We start from the raw sequence: 25,039 nt of genomic DNA, 5'->3' as shown, positions 1-25,039 counted from the left end.
CAGTGGGTTAAGTGTCTGCTTTCACTCAGGTCATGATCTCGGGGTCCTGGGATGGAGCCCCGAGTTGGGCTCCATCTGCTTCTCCATCTCTGCCCCTCCTCCCCCACTCGTGCTCTCTCTCTCTGCTCTCTCTCTCTCTCAAATAATCTTTAAAAAATATTCTCTTATCATGTTAATGTCTGTAGGAAGTGTTTTCCTCCTTTCAAACTCCTAATATGGGTAAAGTGTGTCTTCTTTTTTTCTTGATAATTCTACCTAGAGTTTTATCAATTTGAATGATCCTTCCAAAGAATCAACTTTGGATTCCATTTCTCTTGTGATTTCTTCTTTGACCTATGGATTATTTAAAGAGTGTTATTTAATGTGAAGTGTTTGGAATTTTTTCAGGTATCTTTCTATTATTGATTTGTAATTTAATTTATTGTGATAAGAGAACATACTTTGATTATTTCAATCATTTTAAATTTATTGAACCACTACATGGTCTCTCTTGGTGAATGTTTCATATACACTTGAAAAGAATTTGTTTTCTGCTGGTTTTGGTGGGATGTTCTGTATCTGTCAACAGGTCCGGTTAATTGGCAGTGTTGTTTGAGTCTTCCATATACTTTTAGATCTGTTTACCTGTTATACACAATACTGAGGAAAGAGTATTGATATTTCTAACTCTGTGACTTTGTCTATTTCTCCTTTACGTTCTATCGGTTTGTTTCATATTCTCTTAACTTCACTTATAAAGTGCATAAACATTTAGGAATTTTATGTCTTCTTGATGAGGTGATTCCTTTGTCATTATAAAGTTCCCCTCTTTATTCCTGGTTATACTCCTTTGCAAAAGTCTACTACACCTGGCATTTTAAAAAAATATTTATTTATTTTAAAGAGAGCGTGCAGGAGGGGGAAGGAGAAGAGGGACAGGGATCGAGAGAAGGAGAGAAGCTGACTCCCTGCTGAGCGCAGAGCCAACCTGCGGGACTCGATCCCACGACCCTGAGATCATGACCTGAGCTGACATCAAGAATCGGACGCTTAACCGACTGAGCCACCCAGGCGCCCCTACCTGCTATTTTAAGAGCTACCCCAGCCTCCAGCATATGTTAATATTTAGAGATTGAATGATATATTTTCCTATTATTCTACTTTGGACTTATCTGTATATTTATATTTAATGTGCATTTTTATAAGTAGTATAGAGTTGGGTCTGATTTTTTATCCAATATGACAACTTCTGCCTTTAAAGATACATTCTCACCTATCCCTTCACACTTTACGGTGTATTTGCTGATCACGGTGGAACTAAAAAAAATAAAAAGAAAGAAAGCTGAATTCTGATGAATAGTTTGTCTCTTGAAATGCTCTGTAGTATAAAGGCATTAGTAGGCCAGAAGCTTTCAGACCATCAATGTGCTAGTCTTTCCAGCTATGCAACTTTCTAGATGATTGAACTATGGCAATTCCACAGAAGTCATGCCATTTTCTGAACTTTTTACATGTGTATGAGAATGGCAATGAAAACTATTAAGTTACAGAGCTATAAGGGAACATTAGAGCCCCTCTGGCCCAAGCCCTTTAGTTTTATAGACGGTAAGACCAGAGAGGTTAAGCAACTTACCTGGGAACACAAAGGAAGCAATATTTCTGGGCCAAGATGAGAGTGATAACTATACCATCATCTCAATATATGAGGTGTATTGAGGGAGGTCAAGATCCCAGCCTTAGCAGTTCACACACAGAAGCCGCACCATCAGGAGGCCAGCAGAGATGACTCTGTGTTGTGACAATGGCCATGTTCCATCTGTCTGATCACTCCTGGGTTTTGCTAACTTTTCATGCCTTATTCTCGAGGCTTCCCATAGATTCCCCAAATTTCCAATACAGCTCCAAGACTATCTTCACCAGATGTTATCTCTGTTGCTTGTAACCAAAAGAAGAGAGTGGAAACTGGGACGACCTTTCTTTGGACATTTGAAGATGTGGCAACATCACTGTAAAAAAAGGCTGACTTTTACCTTAAAGATGTGGTGGGGATATTTTTGGTCTGCACGGCCAATTTTACAAAATGAAATAACCACTTATATTCAAAAATAGATAGAGCGCATTTCAAAGCCTGATCTCTGGCTTATCTTGAAGCAGGATACATGGCGTCCCACGTGGCATGGCAACAGTCCAGCTAGAAATGAGCAGCCCTCCCCCTCTATGGATAACACAGCTGACAGGTCACCAGATCTCCACGCAGACTACGTACTTCCCTTACACTACATGCTGAGCTGGAGACTCCTGTCCTAGCCATACTGGACTCCGTTGAGTTCTTTATACACACCCTGCAATTTCTTATCTTCATGCCTTTATACACCATGTACTTTTGTCTCAGTCACCTTCTGCGTCTTGCAAATAATCCTCATCATCCTTCCGGTGACGAAACGTCTTGTCCCCTTAAATTTCTTCCTGATTTCCCCAAGCAGGGGGTGACATTCTTCTCCCTCGAATCAGGGCTGCATCTGGTACATATCTTCTATTTTATTGTAATGATCTCTTTTATTGCTTCTTGGCCTTTTGGCTAAGATCAAGTGTTGTAATGATCTCTTTACACACATGCTTCTTTCCATCCGGTGGCTTCAGAGAAGTCAGAGCCCACAGGGGGTGTGTGTTTTCACACATACACACGTTTTCATCCCAGAATCTCAGGCACCAACAAACACATGACTGCGAACTTGGTAAATCCCTTATCTATTACCTTCTTTATAAAACATTAGTAACAATTTTCACCTGCCTCACAAGGGTGTCTTAAGATTTGATTCACGTTTACAAAGCACTTGGAAATCCTTGGATTTGAGATGCTATAGAAGTGAACATATTATTATTATTATCAACTTGAGGAGGATAAATTGTAAAGAGAAAGCAGAGGACTGGGATTGCTTGATATTTACAATAATATAGGTCTCTTTGCAGGGAATGCTGCCTCCTCGGAAATGCATATTATGAATTACATTTTCTTTCCCTAGAAAATAGTTCTTTAACTCAAGCCAGACCTCTGTGCTTGGTTATATTTTGCTTCATCTTTGGATTTATAAAGCTCAGAGCAACAAATTATACAGCCTGCTCAGAAACACTCTAGATACCCTCAAGGTATATATAAGCATAGACAAATAGGAAAGGTAATTTCCTATTTTTATGAAGTAGCTCAATGAAATGTCATCCTTTTATACTAAATCATATAAAGCAAGCCTTCTGGATATTTAAAGCGAGAAATCAGAATTCGTTACACAGGTTTTGTTTTTTATCACAGTCAAGTTGTAGAGAGAAATGTGTCTGTGTCTTCAGCACTTGCCCAGCCCTCTTTGAAGCTGCCCGACTTAAAGGGATATTAGCTCCTCACCCCACGTATCTCTTTTCAGCAACACCCCAGAACTTTTCTCCTCCAGGATTTTTCTGATGCCTCCCCACTGCCTCTGGCTCCAAGATCACGTTCTGGTAAACTCACGTGCAGGAAATCCTCTGCTTGTAGTTGCCCATCTATCACTTGCACTCCCTACATGGACAGTCTTCTTGAAATGCATCTCTATTTTCTGACCTCCGCACTCATGTGTCATTTCAATTGAATCAGGCCTCAGTCCCTTCAACGCCATTAAAACTGCTCTGGCAAGTGTTGCCGGTGACTTCTGAATGAGCCGGGCTGTCAGGCTTCTGAACCTTTGCTTATTCTGTTCTCTCCACCCTTCCTTGATAAACCCTGGCTCTCCTCAAAAGTCATTATAAGGGGCACCTTCTTATAATGATGACAGTAACAGCTTAGGCCACCATTTTCCTCCCAGACCTGGCCAAACATCCCTTGTGTCTCCATTGTGTTCCATATATAATTTCATCGGAATACTTTATTGTTCTTATAGTTTATACTTTGGTCTCCTATACCATAAGCTCCTTTAGCTAAAGTATTACTAATTTCATCTTTGTATCTATAGACTCTAATGTATTATATACTGGATAACTCTTTCTATAGAGGAAAATAAACATAAGGCTAATAATTGGCATTGTTAACACATTACCTCTGCTGGTATATTTTGATAATAACAGTGCTATATTGGTGGATATTACACAGTAATAATAATCCTGGAAGGTTTTGCACTGGGAGGGATTTTGCCAATTGATTGCCCCTAACTTTCTCTGTTGGAATCCTAGTATTAAAAGACACTAACACATTTTCTTTTTTTTTTTTTAAGATTTAATTATCTATTTTAGAGAGAGAGAGAGCACGAGCAAGAGGGGCAGAGGGAGAGGGAGAGAGAATCTCAAGCAGACTCCCCACTGAGCGCAGAGCCCAATGTGGGGCTTAATCTCACAACCCTCAGATCATGACCTGAGCTGATATCAAGAGTTGGATGCTTAACCAACTGCACCACCCAGGCATCCCAGGAAGAAAGCTTCTAATAACTCCTAATTCTTAGGTCAACTTCTGGTGCTCTAAAATCCAAAATGCCTAAACCAAGAGTCAGACGCTTAAACAACTGAGCCACTCAGGCACCCCCTAACACATTTTCTTTAAAGAGAGTTTCATTCTCTAAAAATGTAAAGAAATTATACATAAAAATCTAATTCATATTTGTATTATTTTGAACTTTAGGATTTCTGGAGACTTCTCCATATAACATTGATCTCTAAGAGGGATAGTTGAGTATTCCTTAAATTTGTTTGAGGGTAAAACCATTTTATTTGCAGAGCATCCCGCAGAACTAGTGTTCTTCAGAACACACTTTGGACAAAACCAGTGAGGCCAATTTCTCACATTAGACAGAGGAAGAAACTGATGATCAGAGAGACCTAAGGCAAAACCCAGTGTATTATCAACGTTAGAACTGGGTCTTCCAATTTCTTGCCTAGGATTCGTTCCATTAAAATATGATGGTAGAATTCTCAACTCTTTGGGTGACCATTTGTTCCTGTAGATGTAAAAAAAAAAAAAAACAAAAACAAAAAAAGGAGAATTTAAGAGAATTCATGGTTTAACAGACAAAATATAAGTGATACGGACAATGTGATAAGTGTTATAATAGAGAGAGATGATGATTGCAGTGAGATCCTGAAGGTGATGGGAGGGGACAAGCCATGGAGCCCAGGTGACCAACTATCTACAGCACTGTGAGGTGCTGCCCAACTGAAGTAGTGGACTCCTGGGAGCAAAACTTGGGAACAGGAAGACTCCCTCAACCCACACCGAAAAGCCCCTATTGACTCCACCTCTGAGTAAGGGTGCCTCGTTATCTATTTAATGAGAAACCACAGCATATTCAGCCCAGTGAGATTTAGAAGATTTGGAAACTCCCTTAGAGCTGTTTTAAAATTAAGAGGGAAAACTGAGGAAAACGGACATATATACAGAGTCTATGTTTAGACAATAAGAAATTTACGATGGAATCCCAAACCCCCAACTCATCACAGCTTTCTATTGCTCACTGATTTAAGAGTCTGACCAGTAGTGTTGAAATACCCATTTTGAATAGTGGGTTCTACATATTTTTAAATATGATGGGTTGTAAGATTTAGTTTCCCAAAGTTGGCCTATATACATGTTTAGTTTTCTTGTTCCATTCCTACTCAGCTTGGACTCATCTTAGAATCTTTTGGATAAAATCGCTGCTTCCTACACCAGCTGTTAGTTTTCCTTCCTTGAGTGTAATTCAGAAAGAATGGGAGGGCAGAGTCCAGGTGAAACTAATTTAGGTATTAACTAGAGGGAACTACTTGTAGATCAATTTTACTCTGACAGATAAATTTGCCTTAGAGATCCAATTATATACAATATTAAGACTAGCATGAATCACCTATCACACTTGGAAACAGCTGTTAATTAAAGCACAGAAATACTAGAATGTTCAGAGTTTTTAAGGATTCAAAATGAAAAAAAAAAAGAGAGATTATTTATTTCCAGAAGATCAATTCCAATAGCCATGTTTTTAAGAAACTATTTGCGGGTTCATTGAGCCACAGTGAAATTCATTTTTACAATTTTTGTTTTCTCTTTGATTTTTATTTCATTCTCATCCTTGCCATACAATATGAAAATTGTAATCTTCTAGCCAAAGAGCCCATGAAGGTGTTATTTTCCTAAAACAAAGAGAATATAGGGGTGATGTGGGTGGTTCAGTCGATTAAGTGTCCAACTCTTATTTCGACTCAGGTCACAATCTCAGGGTCATGAGATCCAGCCCCATGGTGGGTTCTGCGCTCAGCAGGGAGTCTTCTTGGGATTCTCTCTCCCTCTACCTCTGCCCCTCCTGCTCGTGCTCTTTCTCTCTCTAAAATAAATAAATAAATCTTAAAAAAAAAAGAGAGAGAGAGAGACAGAGAGATTGTAGTAGAGTAGCTGAAAGCTTGGGTCCTAGAATCAGACTGTTTGGTTTAAAAAACTCAGCTCTACCCCTGACCGGTTATATGGTTTTATATAAGTTACTTAAACAATCACAGTCTCAGGTTTCTGTAAAAACCTGTAAAATGGAAGTAAAGACAGTAACTGCCTCACAGTGTCATGGAGAACATTATATGAGTTATGTTTGTAAAATGCTCAACACAGTGTTTGAAAGAGAGTGCACACATGCACAAACACACCAAAAATACACAATTTGTTTTATTTCTTCTTTTTCACTTGGCTTTTGGGGAAGAAATGAGGACTTTCCACTGCATTATATATGTTGCCTTGTGAGCCATCAAAAATTACACTATTTGCTTAGAGGTATCTGCAAATCATCAATTTCAATGGCATTTAAAATCACAAGAATAATATGGATGGCAGTATTTTATTTTTAGGAAGAGCAAGGAAGAGGTAAGAATCTAAAAGTATGCAAACATATCTGCACTGATTCTAACTTCCTTGCTGTGTCTGGAATCCTTCACAATGCTGGTCATCAACACCATACATATGAATCTTTGAGGCAAATATTCATTCATCTGTTCACCCAACAAGCACTGAATGCTTTCTAGGAGTCGGCACTTACCTAGGCACCGGGTTTTAAAAATAAATAAAATATGATTCCTTCTTTGAGAATATATATCTTGTGATTTATACATACAACCCGCCATTTTCCCCACATTCTAATTGTACTAACAGTTCTGTGACTTCTCAGTTCAAAGCAATGCTTGTCCTTCTCTCTTTTCTAATTGGACAGTAATTAATTGAACAGATTTTCTCCCTTCAGCTCACTCGGAGCACCTAATATGCATCTTTGCAGACCAGAGTTTTCATGGAAATGTAAATTATCAAGAGATGGGATCACAGGGGCTTGCTTCATAGGAAGGTACAAAGTGCCAAGTAAGTAATCTAAATGAGACATTCTTGATGCAGTTTGTGGTACTTCTGGGGTCAGAGGAGAAGGTGAAGGAGAAGATATTTTCTTTCTGGGGAAACTATGAAAAGAAACGACAATATTTTTACATATCTCATGACAAATAAATTTGAATTAAATTATTTAGGCATACGATTTAGGAAGAACTATATAAATTTGCAACACGTATGAAGGTTCAATGTCCTCCTCATTGTTAAAAGAAACCATCAGGATGACTGGGCTTAACAGAAACATCAAGTCTGAACTTCTATTTTAGCTCCCAAGTTAGAAACTGTAGCTGTCTTGGGGAGGGGGGCCGTTGTCTGTGACTCAGGTGGTTAAATCTTCATTAAAAATGGGATCACAATCAGGCATTGGTATTTACATTGCTCTTCATGAATGAAATGAACCTTACTCGAGGGTTAGGACATGATCATGCATGGTTCTTAGACACTGGTGAGAAGGTTTTATCACAGATGCTTTTGAAAGTCTGCTGAAACAAGCCCATATATAACAAAGTTTTGCACAGGAGCTTCATGGGATCTCTTCAAACCACATCCAGAGAAACCAAGAAGACCCATGGATACTTACAGAAGAAAAGCTATTCAGACTTTTTTGTGAGTGTGTTTGGTTGCAATTACTTAGCTTACAGTCCATTTTTGTGTTGAAAAATTCAATTTTGGTGTGTGTGTCAACATCATGAATTGGTCAAAAAGCCTGGGCTGGGAGGCAGAAAGACAAATACTGTATGATCTCACTTATTATATGTAGAATCTAAAAAAGTCAAACTCATAGAACCAGAGTAGAACAGTTATTGCCAGGAGCTGGGGGTTTGGGGGAAATGGGGAGATGTTGGTTAACAGGTACAAACTTTTAGTTACAAGATGAATATGTTCTGGGGAGCTAATGTACGACATGGTGATTATAGTTAATAATACTATATTGTAGACTTGAAAATGACTAAGGGACTAGATTTTTCAGCATTCTCAGCACACACACACCTAAATGATAACTATGTGAAGTGATGGATGTGTTCATTACCTTGATTGTGTTAATTTCATGTATTCATGTATTAAATCATCACATTGCACAACTTAAAAATCATGTTGTACAACCTAAATATACACAATTTTTATTTGTTAATTGTTTTTCAATAGAGCCAAAAAAATTAACATCTTAATAAGAAACCAACCAAATAATAAACAGCTTGGGTTAACCTCTTAACTCTGCTACTGCAACCATCTTGCACTAATGCAGCTCCTGTCTAAAACCTAGTCTTCCCTCAGATACAAACAAGCAAACTGAGTCCTATACCTCTTAGGGGAGCGAGCACAGCCAACCACTGCTCAGCTGCTAGGCTAGTAATTCATCAAGGTCTCTCAGGGCTGTAGCCTCAGGGTAATGGTTGGGGTTGGGAGCCATGAAAAGGGTACAAGCAGCAGTGGTACTCCCCTACACCACATTCACTATGTACCAGAGCTATTTGGAATCCAGGAAGACTTAAATGGAGAGTGGCTCAGGGAAGCTCAGGAGGGAGGGAGAGACACTGTCCCAAACTTAGGTATGTTCACCTCCGACCTATCAGTCCAGTGGGGAATTTCTTCTAGGATCAGTGTCTGACATTAGGGTTGGAGTCAGTCAGTCCCATAGCATGGTTGGCACAGAGTAGATGGCAATAGAGAGTGGCTATTATTTTTATTTTCCAAAGGGGCACCTGGGTGGCTCAGTTGGTTAAGCATCCGACTCTTGACTTCAGTTCAGGTCATAATCTCAGGGTTGTGAGATCAACCCCCATGTGGGGCTCCACACTGGGCATGGAGCCTGCTTGAGATTCTCTCTCTCTCCCTCTCCCTCTGCCCCTCCCCTGTTCTTTCCAAGAAAAAAAAAATTTAAATTACACTATAATGGGGTGATTCATAGACTTCATAACAATTATCTTAAATTGCCTAATATCCCATATTATTCATTTATTATTTGTTTTTTATATATTTGGGTGATACTTCCATTTCTTTGAAATAGATAATGCTGAAATAAATCTATGGTGCTCTTTACACAAATCACCTTTTTTTGGTCCAATTCATAAAACAGTGATTTCTTACAAACTGCAGTGTAGGCACGAACAAAAATGTAAGATTGGCATTCTTTCTACAAATAGCCCATTCAAACCAATCCCCTAAAACAAAACAAAACAAAAGTCAAATAGAAAAAACAAGATAATTTCTTCTATGAATTGATTATGGATATAACATGAAATCAAAAAGTTCATATACCATACGTTTTCCTCCTTGACACTACTTGGTCACCACATCAAGTATATTTTTGTACATAATATATATTGGTTAGAAAATGTAGATTGTCTATTCAAAGAGCTCTATGTCTGCAATAGATAATATTTACCCTATTCTGTTGATACCACTGTTAATTTTTTAAAAGAGATAGAACTCTATTTTTGGAATTTGCAAGGAACTGCATTCAAGGCTTCCAATTGTAAATATGCTTAAGGGTATTTTAATAAATCTTGGTTTCAAGTAAAAAAAAAATTCAATGTATGGATGGGAGACCAGACCTAGAAAAATGTGCCAATATGAAGCATGAATACTTTTTAAAGCCACCTGGTTACTTAAGTATTTTGCCAACACTTAAGATATAAAAATTAGACTTCCATGATGTAAGTGTTTATTTGAAAACTGGAGAGACAGTCTGTAGAACAGAAAACTTCTGTGGGGATCTGCCAGAGGAGCTCACAAAGTCAACAGTGATCTTGCAGAAAAATGGAAAAACCAGGAATTTATGACAAATAACTTATTTAGGTTAATAGATGCTTTCTAGAATGTTTACTCATGTAATTTTGAGAATGATCTATATAATGAATGCTATATGATCTTTATTCCTCCTCCATTAATTTTAATCATGACCTTATCAAAGTAGTTTTTTGGGGTGGCAGCCAACCACACTGCCTTTCTTGAACGTTACCAGAGATGATTGATCGGGGATAACTGTTTCTTTGAGTTAGGTTCCCAGAGGTGGCATTAGTGAGGTTATAAGCATTTTTATGACTCTTGACATATTGGTAGCAATACTGTACTTGCAAAGCTTTTGATACATTTTGCTGGATTGTTTTCCCAAAGAACTGTACCAATTTATAATGCTGCCAGAAATGCATGAGTGATTTCCTTTCACCTTCAAATGTTCGGACTTTGCCTTTAATTTTTTTACATTTAAAAGTAGATGAAAATATGCATAAAAAAACTATTAAGAAGTGTCCTTCTCAGCCTGAAGCAGCAAAGTCTCAAAACTTCCTATTTCAAATTCTATCACATTAAATTTTTAAATGTCTAGAGCCCTCATCCCAAAGACATGTCTAATTTGTGCCACCTTGGCCTGTCATACCCACCCAGGAAATTTTAGAGTCTTTTCTGGCTCAATATTAATGTATGCTTAGATAATGTAAGGTTGTTTTATTTAAGAAAATGACATTTCAAAGGTCACTGTCATGTAGACATTTTAGTTATATATATAAAATAATTAATATTTTAATTAAAGGCAAAGATAAATATTTTTATTATCTGATTGCTCTTATTACATTTATTTTTGTTCTTCTTTGAACAAAGGCTGTACATCATACACCCACAATAAAATCCCCAATAATGTTGAACTATCTACATCTGCAAACATCTAATAAGACCGAGCAGAAGCTCTGCGTTCATCAAATTCCATTTCCTATTCCTCCTTCCTGGCTTATGGAAAACCATACTTCCCAGTCCCTTTGCAGGTAGGCAAGGCCATGTTACCAGTTCTGGTCAGTGGAATTTGGAAAGGAATGACACACATCATTCCCGAGCTATGGTAATGATAATTCTCTTTGTGCCTCTCTGGGTTCTTTCTTTTCTTGCCCTAGCAAACATCACGTGGCAATGTCGGTGCCTGCATCAGCCTGGATCCTGAGTGACCACGTGGAAGAGAGTCCCCGTGCCTCCCCGAGTCCTGTACCCCCACAACCTGCCTTAGCCTGTGTGAGCAAGAAAGAAACACTGGACGTATTATGAGATCTGGCAGTTAACATGATTTTGTAGCACGATCTCCCCTGAACAATGCCTCAGATGTGGTCATAGACCCTCCTGTTAAATCTGTTCCCCCAGCCGCATGGCTTGAATAGGTAGAGTGAGGATTTCTGGGGGAACCTAACAAGAGAAGGTTATACTACCTTGACACACCCAGTTCTAAGGGGACCCTCTGGCTGGTCCCTTGCACTTCATAAACACCAAATACAAATAGAGATATTAAAATGTATATAGAAGAAAAGAATCCTCAGAATAACAGTTTAGATTTATAATAACAAACTTCAGAAAACTCATAAAAGCCCATCTGTTCTGCGAAGCATTCCAACAAAATGACCACTTCACGCTCACTCTTCTGTGCCGTTGCTTGTCTCGTATCCGTGTGTGGCTCTCGTAGCCCCTGGTGTGCCTCAAATTCAGGGCCCGGCAGGGCACGGTAGTTTATTGTGTTTTTTTGCATGGTGGTTCACCTCAGATAAGCGAATGGGGCGGCGGGGGGGCGCGAAGAAAACAAATAAAAAAAAAAGATCCTTTTCTACAGCTGTGTGTACTGGAATTTGAAGTTTGCGAACAAATCAAAAGCAGAAGAGTACGTTTTCTTTGTCCTACCAAATTGCCATCTTATAGAGCTTCTTGCCCTTTCTATACAAAGAAACGCTCTCTGACGGCCAACTACCCGCCCCTTCTAGCCCAGAAATGTACAGCTCCACCAACTGTTCTGCCCTAGGGGCTGTGGTTTAAAGTGGAAAGAGTCTGTTTTGAGGAGTTAGAAAGGATTGTTGATGGAGACTAGACATATTGCCTAGAGAAAGACAAAGGGAATTCAGGGCCACCTACCACGTTCCAGCCTCTTGCTGAGACACTTCATATAAATTACTTCATTTAGCCCTCCCTAAATCCCTAAATTTTTCTCATCTATAATGTGGAAATGATAACAGAATTTGGGAGGATTAAATGAGATCAGACATGTGGGAATGCTTTGTAAACTGTACAGGAGCACCACAGAAATGAAAATTATTATTTTCCAAAAGTTGGCTGTTTTTCCAAAAGATTACCCATTTTCTTTTGGGCACAGGAAAAGTGTTCTTGCCATGAGATGCTTAGTAAGTAGCAACTACAGGTAAAATAATATTCCTTTTCAAATGTTGCCAGACAGAAGATATTTAAATGGCATCTTTATGTGCTAAGAGAGAGGGAGGAAGAGAAACATGTGAGAGACAGAAACAGAACAGACAGACAGACAAGCACAGAGGAACAGGGGAGGGAAAGAAGGAAGGAAGGAAGGAAGGAAGGAAGGAAGGAAGGAAGGAAGGAAGGAAGGAAGGAAGGAAGGAAGGAAGGAAGGAGGAAGGGAGGGAGGGAGAAAGAAAGGGAGGGAGTAAATGAAACCTCTTAGAGGAAAAGCTAGTATATATATTTTGCCATGTTAGTTTGAAAGATCCTGGCTATCACCTTCCATTAAACCTCGAGAGTCTGAGTTGTCCTACTTAAGAAGCGACAAACAATACTCCTTTATGTCCATTGGGAGGAGTAAATCCAGACCCTCTGGCTGGTCTCGGATTCGTCTGATCTGTATGTACCTTTATGTCTGGCAGCTTTCTCTTTCGCGCAGTGAATGGACAGTGTGATACCCGAACGGCTCACAGCAGCACCACCTTCTAGCACCCTCTGAGCACTGCGGTTCCCCCTCACAGGTGCCTTGATGAATTCGTGCCACAATTCTGTGTCCTGAGAGCCACGCTCTGGTCTGGCCACGTTGCACATCTACAGAAGCCCTTGCCCACAAAAAGACCTTGGAGCATGCAGCTCGAAATCGGTTGCATTCCCAGGATCCAGCTACTCTGAGCTTCCTTTGAAACCTATGAAATTGCTTCACTAAGAAGCCAAGGCTTCTGTTGGACCTGGTCGTGTGCAAGGTCGACAATGCAGGGAATACAGGGATGCAAGGCAAAAACACCACCTGTTGTGGGTCAGATCCTCTCCTCTATGCTCTCCAGGTGTTTTCTCATCTATTCTTCCCAAGCGCCCCAGGAGGCAAGTGCAATTACCCTTACTTTTCAGATGAAGAAGCTAAGCTCAGAGAGCTTACCTTCCACCAGGCTACAGACCTGGTTAGAGGCAGAATCCTGAAGCCAAAGCAGACACTCACTGCCGTTGGATGCCATAGTTGGGGGAGGTGGGGGAGAGACCATTCTTGTTCTTACCTTGCTGCACATTCATGATCATGGTAACATGGTGTGTATGTGCTCTTATTTGCTGGTCTGTATCTCATGATCTGGCTTCAAAAGAAAAAGGGAACACTTTCGGGGCACCTGGGTACCTCAGATTTTTGGGCATCTGACTCTTAGTTTCAGCTCAGGTCATGATCTCAGGGTCGTGAGAGAGAGCCCCACATCCGGCTCCATGCTCAGCAAGGAGTCTGCTTGAGATTCTCTCTCCCCCTCTCCTCCCCCCACTTTTTCTCTCATTCTCTCTCTGTCTCTCTCTCTAAAATAAATAAATAAATCTTTTTAAAAAAAGGGAACACTTTCAAAAATATGTTTTTCAGGGGAAAAAACACCAATAACCACTGTTTTTCTGAATTTAGATAAGTGTTTTAAATGCCCCCTCCTTTTTAAGTCATTAAAAATGTCTCTGGCAACAAGTTCTCAGGGCCCAGGATGAAAATGAAAGATGAAATGAAGACAGACTGTAACAGGGAAGGGACGAGAGAGGCCAAATACATGATGCCTCCATTTTCACAGTGCAGATATGAGCCTCAAGACAGAAGGCTCGTATTGAGTGACAAGTTGAGTCATGGAGAAGTTTCTACTTTCCATGCCAACAGAGACTAGACAGAGGCAGCAGAGGATGTTGAGGAAGCTGCAGGCATAGGAGCCCAGCTTTGGGAAGTCTCCACTGAAGGGAGGTGTGTCCACGAACAAGCCACTAGAACTCTCTGCATCCTCCTCCGACACCTGCCTCCAAGGGAAGGAAAAAGTTGGTGGTGGCTAAGACAGCTTTGTCCAAACACTTGTCCTCAAAATTTGACTCTTTTACAATATTTAACCAATGTTTAATAGAAAGAGAGCTCCTGATCTACTACATTTAGAAAATCTTTCCCATAACATCCCCTCACCAGGATATTCATGACAAGAATTAGCATATTAATGACTATGAGAAGTCCTAACATAAGTATATACTTATCAACTTTATTTAATCTGGTATTCTGCAAATACTTTTATCTATAGAGTCTTTTTCTTTTTTTTTTTTTCCATTTAATCTTTCCCAGAATAGAGTTTCTTCAATGGAAATGTCGTGTAATGGAAAGGTGGTGGAATATTCCTTCCTTCCATGGTTGCAAGGCTCCTGGGACCAATTGGAACAGCTGTCCCTTTGCCATCCAGGCTTCTACATGGAGCTTTTCAATAGCCACAAATTCTTGTAGTCTGAGGGGAGTGACATCCCCCCCCAGGGGGCCAGCAGAAGTCCCAGCACACCTTTACAAACAAGATAAAGGTGATGGTAAAGTTCTCTGAATCATTATCTAAGAAGGGTACTTGTTTCACCCGAGTATTATTCTATACCTGTTCTACTTTTATGTAATCAAAGAGGAAAAAAAGACTTCAATGCAGTATTTTGGAAGAAAAAAGAAAAGAAAGAGAAAGCAAAAGCAAGAGAGGGAAGGAAGGAAGGAAGGAAGGAAGGAAGGAAGGAAGGAAGGAAGGGAGGAAGGAAGGAAAAAAGAAAGAAAGAAGAAAGAAAGAAAGAAAAAAGAAAGAAAGAAAGAAAGAAAGAGAGAGAGAGAAAGAAAGAAAAAATAAATTAGCAATGAGAAAATTAGATTTAAATCTCAGGTTTCTTTTATCCCATAGAAAAAGGAACCTTCTGGGAATACAGTTTTGAGACCACAGAAATTAGATGGCTCCTGAACCACAGTCCCTATAAATAAGTACTTCTTAGAACCTAGTGAAGGTGACCAGATTTTTACAGACTGCAACTCTAAAGCATAAATAATTCTAAGTAGAGATTGCTCAAACATTTTAGGTGATTGTGCCTATCTCATTTACATATTTTCAGATGTATTTAAAGTAAGAATGGGACACTAGGAATTCCTTCCCTAGTGTTTAAATTTAGAACGTAAAAAGACCCAAAGGATTGGAAAGCCTTGTAACCATAGTCAGTATGTCATCCAAGCTACCTGAAAAACATAACGTCCTTCATAGCTTATAGGGCATGGAGTTTTACTCTCCATAACATTCTTTGAACTGTGGAGTCAGGTTCAAATATTCATCTGCATTTACAAGTAAGGAAATCATACCTCTAGTTTCTCATCATTATCCACATCCCAAGCCTTAATTGAAATATCAGTATCAAAAGTACCAGGACCCTCATGCTCTGACTTTAAATTGAACTGGAACAACTAAAAAACTGTAGGGTGAAAACATTTTACATGATAGGATATCATGTAAGCCAAATAATTAAAATTTCTTAAGAAGTAAAATGGTCTATTATAATTTGTCCTACATATTTCAACTTGGCAAAATTAAATTAGGCATTTCTCTACCAAATGAAAAAGTAGTTCTAACACGCAAATATTTTTCATGGGTCACTTGGGATTCTATCCATTAGGCATGAACTAGATTAAGTTTCTGAGCATAACTAGTCATTTCCCATTGCAAAATTTAATATCACTTATGAATAAAAACCCAAACATTGTCATGGTTTTTAAGGAATTTTTTACCATATAAATAATATAATTAGCATTTATTTTGCAAAATCAAAATGACAGTTATGTTATTCAATAATAATTAATAAATGCTTACAATATACTGAGCCTCCTTCATTTGATTTCCTTTTTTTTTTGAAGAAAAGGACCATTTCTGTGTTTCCCATATAGCCTAAAACACTACCTTACATATAATAGCAAGGGGTCAATGCGTTAGAGTGAAAACAATTGTTGATATACCTGGTCAAATACATATGAAATGCAGCAGAGGATGGATGGAATGAATCTTATAAACTGGGTCCCTACAAGACTCCAGAGAAAAGGTCCTAACTCAACCTGACAGCCCTAGCTCCCTACCATGACACAACAAACTTACCCCAAATTATCAAGGAGTCATAATCACCTATTAATTCCTCTGCCAACATAAGGTAGAATCTAGTGGAGCCCAAGCTCCTCCTAGGTAGCTAGAAGCTGCAGGAAAAAGATAGCTTTCTCCTGGAACAGGTTTTGTTACTCATGTGACAACTACGACCTTACATAAATCCTCTCCTCCCATCTGTGTTCTAGCTGACTCAACTTCCAAATCCAGGCGGTGCTGCCACCCTGCACATCAGTCTCCCAACGACATGACAGAGAGCTGTGTTCTGGTAGCCAGCTTGAATTAGGCACTGTAGGAACCAAATGACGCAAATGTTCCTAACAATAGATTTCTGAAACTAAGATCTCTCTGATTTATTCATAGAATCTAGAATCATAGAATACTGAATGTGAAGGATTTGTATAGATCACTAATTTAACTCACTCCATTCAAAAAGGGAGAAAACAGGGGTGCCTGGGTGGCTCAGTCAGTTAAGCATCCGACTCTTGATTTCAGCTCAGGTCATGATCCCAGGATTGTGAGATCAAGCCCCACGTTGGGCTCCATGCTGAGCGTGGAGCCTGCTTAAGATTCTCTTTCTCCCTCTGCCCCTCCCCCCTTCTCGCTAAGGAAAAAAAGAAAAAGGAAGTAATCAAAGTCCTTCAAACTGAAGGGACTCATCTGGGGTCTCAGAGGTAATTCAAGGCACAGTTAAGAAACCAGGGCTCCATCCTTTAAAACTTTGAGGTCTTTCTACCACCACAACAAAATTTCCTACAAAGCTTGCACTGTTGCATATCAAAGAATTATTCTAAGATTGAAAAGGAGGCATTGATAAAAATGTAACTAATGCCATATACTGACTTAGGCTTTTTTTAATCCATCAACCCATTTATAGATCTTTGGTTTTTGTTTTTTGTGTCCACAGAAATGTACACACATCCAGAAGAGACCCACACCCACATTCAGACATTCCTATCTGGGGCTTGCACATGTGGGTGGCTGGTTGCCTGAGCATGAAGAATTTCTTCAATTGGAAAGAGATATCTCTGAAGAAATCTGACAAACCCATCCCTTCTCTCATGTCAGACTAAAAGCTAGTGCATCAGTGAACATTAAGATCGCACAGTCTGCCCAACCAAGAATCCATTCTCTACACAGTGGTAAGACTATGCCACCAGACACTCAGAAGGGAAGTCACTCATTCAGGAATCCAAGGTTATTTATTCAGACATTTCTTGGGAAGAGTCTAAGAGCTATAGAATCTATTTCAAAATGCAAACTGAGATTTCCTCCCTGAACTTATGTTTAGAGGAAATAAACCCCATGTGTCTTCTTCTCTAGTACCATGGCCTGTTATATAGTTTACCTCTTGTTGTTTCATAGGGAGGTATGTTGTAGTGGAGAAGGTAGTTCTTTTTTTTTTTTTTTAAGATTTTATTTATTTATTTGAGAGAGAGAGAGAATGAGAGATAGAAAGCACGAGAGGGAAGAGGGTCAGAGGGAGAAGCAGACTCCCCGCTGAGCAGGAAGCCCGATGTGGGACTCGATCCCGGGACTCCAGGATCATGACCTGAGCCGAAGGCAGTCGCCTAACCAACTGAGCCACCCAGGCGCCCGTGGAGAAGGTAGTTCTATATGTATTTCTGTTCAAGTACGTTGCTGTTTTTAAAAAAAACAACCAATGGTACCAAAATACTGTGTAAAATGGAAATGGTGTGGCAATTACAAGCCCAGTTTGGGCTGACTTAGCCCTATCTTCCCATCTCCAGAGCCACTGAGAAGGTTATGACTTCCTGTTGCCCCAAGTGTTCTAGAGCCCCCCGGCCTGGCCCCGCAGAGACTGCGCACGTAAGCAGGGACTAAGGCAGTGTTAGCATAGGTCAGGTTTTACAACTTTCACCTTCAAACTCCACAACAAATATTACTCAACTCCCTTTCTTACATTATCTTCCCTTCCCACTCTAAACAAGAGGGAATTCTCCCTTCTCTAAGTGCCTACTAAGTAGATGTTTCTTATTTACCCTATACTGCTTTGTACTATTTTTTGGTGGTGTTTACCCCCAACAGTTTTCCTTTGCCTTTTTTTAAAGCCTTTCCTGACGTCCCCCAGTAAGGGAGCTGGTGCACTCCTCAGAATCCCGCCCCCTCCCAACTTAAACAAGATGGACTTGTATGACAATGTGCATAATACTTTCATTCATCTGCATATTTTGATCTGCCTCTCTGCCAGTCCCTTGAAGGTAAAGACAGCACCTTAATTAACATCTTTGGGTCTTTCAATCTTATAATCCTTCCCCGCACAAAATAAATATTTGTTTAATTAATTGATCCGATAGATTCCTGCAGAGGTAGCCCTCACTCATTGGCTATTATTCTATTTTGTTGCTTTTTGCCTATTGTCCTAAGGGTGACTGTCCCCTTTTCTCTGTCATCATCCTGTATCAGCTACAGTCAATGAGAACAGGTAGGCTTGATTCATTTGATTGGTACTTGGGTGTGAACATTGCTGTGAGTGCAGATGAAGTCAGGGATGTTGTCTTACAAGAAGCAGAAATGCTAAGCTAATATATGGAGCGGTCACTTCGATTATCCAAGAGAGGATATGGGAAGCTTACATTCTTTGTCCCCTCACACAAAGAACAATGCTTATCTGCCTGGGCTGGCCACATATCCAGAACAAAATGGTACAATGACTGTTCAGCTGTCTCGCTTGCTGGAACATTTCAGCAGCCCAATGGTCTGACGTTTGAGGAGTAAGCTGGAGATGCAAGCATCCTTTTTTACTGAGGACCCTGGCTCATTGGAGAGGGATTTGTTGGAGAATCTGTTCCCCAGACAGCTTGTTTTGTTTGGCTTCCTATGTTTGTAGGCTGATTGTCTTAAGCTGCCAAAGTAGGAAATAAATGGCATTAAAAATGTGTTCCTATGAAGAAGCAAATTATCTCTTTTATCCTAATATTAATCAGAGATTTCCTGAAATTTTGAAAACAACACAAAACCATCAGTGACTTTCTGGTGATTCTTCCCTTGGACTGCATCTAATTTCAGGTTCTTTCTCTCTGCACTTTAAAGTTGCTAATGTCTGTAGCAGTATGCGATATCACGCCAGCTTTAATTCAGGTGAAGCTAAAATTAGAGGTAAACTTGCTGGTTAAGTGGTCTCGTATCACATATCACACCGAAGCTCAAAGTAGACACTTAGGGCTAAATTTTTAAAAGGGCTCTCCAAATTTGCATCGACAAAACTCTCATTGGTATGCATGAGCAGCTGTCTGGTTACCCACCCCACCCAACCGCAAGCTGGTGACTTCCTTATCAAAGGCTATACAAATCTGGGGCTAAGACTATAATTGCAAATTGATAAAACATTGCAACACTGAAGACAAAACCCACAACCAGCATGCCCTGATCCATTGTGCTAGAATGAGCGATATCGACTATCAACCCTTCACACGATATGTGAACTTTTCTGGGATGCCTGCCTTTATTCTGACTCAGTGGTGAGATGTATGCTCTCATTCGATCAAGTATCATCACCAGACCATAACAGAAGCAACTCTTCTGACACCAAGCCCAGCAGCTGGGGAATAAAGCACAAACAACCTAAATCTTCAGAGGCTGATTTGTAAACCAAATGATCTAACAAAATAGATATAATTTTTTCCCTCATTCACTCACTCTCCAGATGAAGACTGTTATGGGCTGAATGTTCGTTCCCCTCCCTGCAAATTCATATGTTGAAGCCCTAACCTCCAATATGAGGTCATTTGGAGGTGGGGGGTCTTTGGGCCCTAATTAGGGTTAGATGGGGTCATGAGAGTGGGCCCTCGTGATGGGATTAGCACTCTTCTGTAAGAAGACACTACGGAGAGCTCGCTTGCTCTCTCTCTCTCTCTCCCTGCCAGGAAAGGACACAGTGAGAAGGGCAACCATCTGCAACCCAGGAAGAGAGCTCTTCCAGGAAATCAAACTGGCTAGCACCTTGATCTTGGACTTCCTAGCCTCCGTGACTGTGAGAAAATAAATTCCTGTTGCATAAGTTATTCAGCCTACGGTATTTTGTTATGGCAGCCCGAGTTGACCGAGACAAAGAAATCATTGTGGAAGTGACCATCGATACAAATACATAAGTAAATACTAAGGTTATAGCTACTGTGGGCTAGGTATCGCCGAATGGCTCCACGCGGATTTATATCCAGCTGTACACCAGTAAGTACACTTGTGGTGTAAGTCTTCAGCTGGCAAAATTTCTCTCTCTATTTAGCCCATTTGGAAAAGGTATTCCCTTTGGGGGACTGTTTAATAAGTCAAAGACATAACAGAAACAGCGCTGACCTCATTAACATAAGCTCCCTTCTCCTGTTTATAACTTGGTCATAAACCTTCATAACTGCTCAGTAAGAAAACCGTCTGGATGATAATAGTACTCAGAGGGGGTGTTGTTTGCAGATCAGTGAAGCCAGGCCACATGTCCCTCCACCGAAGGAGCTTTAAAAGTGCTACTCTTGGTGAAAACAAAGCTTACTTTAAAAATTATTAACATATCAAGACCACAAGATAGAGGAGAATGTGAGTATACAGAATATAGAAGAGATTTTCTTTATAACATCTTCATGCAGGCTAACACATGCCTGTGATTCTAAAATGCAATCAATTGCAAGGCTCACCTTATATTCAAATTTGCTTTTGAATACACACACACACACACACACACACACACACACACACACACGTGCACAAAGAAATATGCATGGATAGTGAGACCTATCCTAATGATAATGATCCTAATAAATCAGTGAAAAATGTGTCATAAAACTGAGTAAATGAACGACATTTATTTCTCAATTCTCTTTCTCGCTATATGTATATATGTGTGTGTCTGTGTGTGTTGGAAAGTAAGGACGAGGAGGAAAACACTTAATCTTTAAATTTGCTCTTACGATCTCCAAAACGTTGGTAAGGTATGCTGCACATACATAGTGCTCAGGGAATACGGTGAGAAAAAAAAATAGAAGTCACTGAGGGTAAAAAAAAAAAAAAATGAATCAAAAGGGAGTAGTCTTGATGTGGCCGTTTCTTCTTGAATCCACAATGTCTCATTAGCAAATAATACTGACTTCAGTTTAATTTCAAAGATACATTGAACACACTCTCCGGAGCATCTCATATCTTTTCATACTGGTTAAATACCTACATTCAGTATCCTATGGAATGTGTATACATGTCCAAGTTAGAGTCCAGAATTAATTGAAATTATGAAGTATGAAAAGTACTGCAAAAAATATATAGTCTTTTACTTTTTGTTATTTTTTATGTTAGTCACCATACAGTATATCATTAGTTTTTGATGCAGTGTTCCATGATTCATTGTTTTCGTATAACACCCAGTGCTCCATGCAGTACGTGCCCTCCTTAATACCCATCACTGGGCTAACCCATCCCCCTACCCCCTCCCCTCCAAAACCCTCAGTCTATTTCTAGGAGTCCAGAGTCTCTTATGGTTCGTCTCTCCCTCCAATTTCCCCCCCTTCATTTTCCCCTTCCTCCTCCTAATGTCCTCCACGCTCTTCCCTATGTTCCACAAATAAGTGAAACCATATGATAATTGACTTTCTCTTTGACTTATTTCACTTAGCATCATCTCCTCCAGTCCCATCCATGTTGATGTAAAAGTTGGGTATTCATCCTTTCTGATGGCTGAGTAATATTCCATTGTATATATGGACCACATCTTCTTTATCCATTCATCTGTTGAAGGTCATCTCGGCTCTTTCCACAGTTTGGCTATTGCAGACATTGCTGCTATGAACACTGGGGTGCATATGGCCCTTCTCTTCACTACATCTGTGTCTTTGGGGTAAATACCCGGTAGTGCAATTGCTGTGTCGTAAGGTAGCTCTACTTTTAACTTTTTGAGGCACCTCCACACTGTTTTCCAAGTGGCTGTACCAACTTGCATTCCCACCAACAGTGTAAGAGGGTTCCCCTTTCTCCACAACCTCTCCAACATTTTATTTACAGTCTTTTAGATGTGAGGATCACCTCCACATAGAATCAACGTCAGCATCACTAAGCGTGGGTCAACCGGACATGCTTCCTGTGTCTCACCCCCGAAACAGTCTCTCTAAAAACGACTGATGTGAGCCTAATGGAAATAGATCTAATTTTCAGTGAACAGAAGCAGCACCCATGAGAGGAACAAGTTAAGCAAGGAAACAATCTGAGAAATCCAGCCAGTGGAACTTTCTACAGGATAACCAGCCGGCTCTACTCAACAGGTACATGGGAGGAAGAAGGAGCAAAAGGAAGGTGCACCTAGTCTTCAAGCAAAGCTAAGAGACAACAACCCAGTGTGGTGTGTGGACCTGAACTTGATCCTACCTTGAACACACCAACATTAAAAAGTATTAAAGGCTAATGTAGGAAATTTGAATATGAACTGGATGTTAGTAAGGATGTCAGTGTGATGATGTAATGGTTAAGTAGGTGGTTAATTAGGAAAAATGTCTGTGTTTTCGGAGAATGCCTTCGAAAGTATTTAGGGATGAAATATCATAAAGCCTATAATTTATTTTAGATTTTTCAGCAAAAAAATGTATAAAGCAAATATAGTGAAAGGTACACAATCATTAAATTTAGCTCAGGAATACATAGTTGTTCATTACACTATTCTCTACTTTCCTCAGGTTTAAGTTTCCTAAAAATTAAAGCAAATGAATCTCCATTAACAACTAACTGAGTCTTAATGGAGATGACATTATTTTAGTCTTTTTAAAGTATTAAATAAAAGAATGTTCACAAATGCACCTAAAGATCTATTAGTAGAGAATTGATCTACCAAAAAATATTATCATAAAATGTGAATCCCAGCTTTATTTCTTGGTTGATTTACCTCGTGAAAGTAACTTAACAGCTGGATTCACTAGTAAATTAGGAGGAACATAACTCTTCCCTCAAAACATGATTGTGAGGATCAAAAGAAGCAATCATGTTTTATAAACTATATGTTGCTCTTTATAATCATAACTTATACAAATTCCACTTGTAATCATAACTCTCATTCTGACTTGGTTCTTACCCGGCAGTCAATTTCCTAATTGCAATGAACATGTTAGTCCTTGACTCAGAAGAAGAAATGTACCCCTGGATTCAGAATTCTCAACATTCATGCCTTCAAATAGATTTCCTATATTTTCTATCATCTGGCAAAGACAGAAAGCATATAGTACCTTACTCCCAATAAAAGCTACCATATGCATGCACACATATAAAGTATTTTATGGTTACTGAAGACAGTTCTCTCAGTATATATTTTAATTTCTCCTCAATTCACTGTACATCCTTCCTGAACATTGTTATGATCAGAGACCAACATTATCAAATCAAAAGAGATCATTGTCTCTGCAGCTTATCGGGGGTATCTGGCAAGAGATGTAAGAGTCCAGATACGAAACCCTATGTTTTGCAGGTTTGGGGACACTGAGCAGTTGCTCAACTTCTAAAAATGCTACATCTCTTCATCTCTCTGCTTTAGTTATTTGAACCACATCTTTTTTCATTATATTACTATTTTTATTACTATATTACTATTACTATGAGATGAATTCTTTTATATAACTGATCATGTGGGAAATGACTTAATACAAGTAACTAAGTTTATCAGAAATTAATTTTTCTTCTAGAATACACACACACACACACACGGCCTTTAAATGTTATTTCTGTTATTTAAAAAAAAAGGCAAATTACCAAATCATAGATAACTGAAATGCATTATAAGGGAAAAATAAGCATTTAATGTTAAAGTGAAACACCAAGGGATATTAGGAACTTAGAGTTCTTGAATTTAAGGTGGGATGTTGATCTAGAGGATTCAGGAAATACGATGGTTATAATGTATAAGGATACATGTGTAAGGATAGGGAACTTTGTGTTTGAGAAAGTTTCAGGTACTCTTACTCCTCTTATGCTCATTCCGAGTAGGCCCTTCCCAATTCCCATGGAGCCAAACAAAGTAGCTGCTTTCTGGTAACTAGAGCACAGCAAGCCCTCACTTCTAGCAGGAGCCTAGCCCTGCCTTGAGCAAGCAGCCTAGATGTTGATTAGAAGGCAGGTGTCATCAAAGAAGGCCTGAAACAGCCACCTACCTACCTCTCCTAGGTCTCCCATAATACCAGCAAGGCAAGGAGAAGATTCTATTCCCCACTCCACCCACCTGCCCAAGATGGGCAGAGAATTAGCTAAGAATTTGGAGTGTGATTCTTGCCAGACATTTGCCACAGCAAAGGGCAGAAGGAGCTCATAACAGAGGATGCAGGATGATCAGAGCAAATCCAGGAGCCAAGTGGATAATATCATTGAACTTCAAAGAATACATGAGAACTGACACAGGGCAACTGCCTGGTTACCAGGTAGCCCAGGAGGGAGCCCAGAGTAGTCATGGTGCATTGGGTAAGAGCAATAACGCGCTCCATCAGCTGGGGATGCATACGAGCCAGAGCCTGGGAACCACAGCCTCAGAGAGAGGAGGAGTCTCAGCAGAAGCCAATTAAGGACACAAACGAGATAGTCTGCAAAGCAGATATTTCCTCCTTATTGC

At 39.7% G+C, this 25,039-nt stretch overlaps 1 pseudogene; it reads left to right on the top strand.

Annotated features, from left to right (window-relative positions):
* The first annotated feature begins 2,537 nt into the window (after positions 1-2,537).
* Positions 2,538-2,682, top strand: LOC114212646 (U2 spliceosomal RNA; annotated as a pseudogene).
* Positions 2,683-25,039: the final 22,357 nt, after the last annotated feature.

This window comes from Eumetopias jubatus, unplaced genomic scaffold, assembly GCF_037043125.1.
Source record: "Eumetopias jubatus isolate StellerSeaLion01/CBP00866 unplaced genomic scaffold, mEumJub1_p1.0 scaffold_6, whole genome shotgun sequence".
In the NCBI taxonomy this organism is placed as follows: Eukaryota; Metazoa; Chordata; class Mammalia; order Carnivora; family Otariidae; genus Eumetopias; species Eumetopias jubatus.
Note: the sequence above shows the minus strand (reverse complement) of the source record. Positions and strands in the feature narration are given on the sequence as shown.